Source organism: Meles meles, chromosome 4, assembly GCF_922984935.1.
Source record: "Meles meles chromosome 4, mMelMel3.1 paternal haplotype, whole genome shotgun sequence".
Classification (NCBI taxonomy): domain Eukaryota; kingdom Metazoa; phylum Chordata; class Mammalia; order Carnivora; family Mustelidae; genus Meles; species Meles meles.
The window spans coordinates 60,978,960-60,981,541 of NC_060069.1; the positions used below are offsets into that span (position 1 = coordinate 60,978,960).

Consider the following 2,582-nt stretch of genomic DNA (forward strand, 5'->3'; position numbering starts at 1 on the left):
AGCTTATTTTTTGTCATTGATTGTAATGCTTTGTATTATTGCTTTCATTTCTTTTCTTGAAGTTGTTCAATAGACATCTTAGAGTCAATTTGGTGGGGTACTCCCAGGAAGCGTGTGGGACTTCAAGGTATAATTTCATGTACAAGGCAGTCTCTTTTTCCTACCTTTTTTTTCCCTTTATCTAATTTTTTCTACTAATTTCAGTTTAATATTATCTTGTTATATAATATACAATTTTGTAAGCTATCAAATTATTTTCAAGCCAAACAGATATTCATGAACATAGATAAACAGATACATATATACCATAAATAAAAATGAATAAATACCAAATCAGAGATTTTCTGAGTAAAATTCTTGATGAAATAACACTCCCAGTTTTGCTACTGATAAATTTCCTGAAGCTGTTACTACCAAATCATCATTTTAACCACCCTAGAGATTATTCATAATTTTGCTCATACTTAGAAACACTCTTTATTTTCTCTGTAATCATCTGGCCTCATTGCTGCCCACTTCCAACTTGGCTAGTGGCTTTATAGACAAAAAAAAAAAAGGATAAGGAGGTAGATAATGCTTGTCTTCAAGATTATTTCTGTCCTTCAGGAGCTGGGATGCAGTCACAGGTATCACAGCACTTATGTGTGCTAGCACTGCACTGAGAACCTACTATCTGTCAGTCCTCACCATTACCCTGAGAGATGATACTATTATTCTCATCCTCAATTAGTGGTGGAGAAACAGAAACAGAGGCGCTCAGAACTTCAGTAACTTGCCCAAGATCACACCTGGAATACATGACAAAATTGGGGTTGAAACCCAGCCTGTTGAAACCTGCTCTGTTCCCCAAGATGACATCCTCCAGACCCTACCCTTCTCAGCCAAACAAAGCATTAGCACACCGTGCTTTAATAGAAACTTTGTGGGTTTTTAAAAATTCTGTTTTAGTTAAATTCAATTAATTAACCTAAGTATATTATTGGTTTCAGATGTAGACTGCAGTGATTCATCAGTTGCATATAACACCCAATGTGTTCATTACATCACGTGCCCTCCTTAACGCCCATCACCCAATTACCCCATCCCCCACCCTGCTCCCTTCCAGCAACCCCTAGTTTGTTTCTTATGATTAAGAGTCTCTTATGGTTTGTCTTTCTCTCTGACTTCATCTTGTTTTATTTTTCCCTTCCCCTATGATCCTCTTTTTTGTTTCTTAAATTCCACATGAGTGAGGTCATATAATTGTCTTTCTCTGATTGACCTGTTTCAGTTAGCATAATACCCTCTAGTTCCGTCCACAAACTTGTAAATGGTAAGATTTCATAAACTTTGTGGATTTTTCTTAAAAAAAAAAAAATCCAAATGCTATTTAAGTGAAAGGGATTGAGAGAAGGGGGGATTTTCTTTCATTCTTGGTCACAAAATTATGCATTGCTTCCTGCTATTCTAAGTCATTTGTTGCTTCAGTCAATACTGCCTGGGGCAGGCCTGGGCTTTATTTGCCATCTCTGTGTTTGAGCCCTGAAATGAGATTATCGATTTATGATCAGTGTAACTCCTGGCTGAGCCCTGAATGTTATGATACTCTAATAGAGGGTCTTGAGGAAATCAACTGCTACCCCTCCAGGCAGGATCTACATCTTGTTCATTTTTTTGTGTCACTCCAGCATCTAGCACATAATAAACACTCAATAAATATATGCTGGCTGAGTGACTGGATTCATAAATTATTCTTTGGGTATAGATTTTAAGTTTCTCATGGATAAAAACTCTGTTTAGCACCTTTTTATAGTGCTAACACTGAATAATATAGAAATGATCAAGTGAATGCTCTCTTCGTGGTTTTAAGGTAAATGGTAAAGATAGTTCCTATGTTGCTGAAGTCATGGGCTAGAAGACACATGAAAGTAAAAGCATTGTCAATAATGAAAATTTATTTTAAACCCCATGAATCCTTTTCCTAAGGAACCAACTTTTCAACTTAATCACGAGTGATTTGGCTTTTTTTTAAACTTCCTCAGCAACATAAAAGAATATTAGACTCTCACATAGCCCCCCTTTTAAACCTTTATCATCTGAAACATTAAGTGAATCCTAGGCATGTAGGGTCTTAGAAAAAAAAATAAAAGATGTAGTGTAAAAATTGGAACGATACAGAGAAGATTAGCATGGCCCCTGCGCAAGGATGACAGGCAAATTCGTGAGGCATTCCATATTTTTATGGAGCACTGGGTGTGGTGCAAAAACAATGAATACTGTTACTCTGAAAAGAAATTTTTAAAAAATGTAGCGTATTTCTCCAGGACGTTAGTTAAAAAATTTTTATTATGTTATGTAACTGTAAAGGGCCTGTCAGGATGCCATTCAGAGGAGGTTTCCAAACAAGAAGTATGAATGGGATCGATAAGACAGCCCCAGTTAGGCTGGAATTAAGATGCAGATATATCTGGCATTTAGGTTTAGAAGAAACTCCTGTCCACTGAACTGTTCACACTCATCTGCTGATTTATATGATGGATGAGGAATAGCCTAAAAATGCCAAGCCATATTGCCAACTCGGGATCAAATGCATACAGATAGGC

The 2,582-nt window shown here is 36.6% G+C and overlaps 1 pseudogene; it reads left to right on the forward strand.

Annotated features, from left to right (window-relative positions):
- Positions 1-2,107: 2,107 nt before the first annotated feature.
- LOC123941051 lies at positions 2,108-2,220 on the forward strand (annotated as a pseudogene).
- Positions 2,221-2,582: the final 362 nt, after the last annotated feature.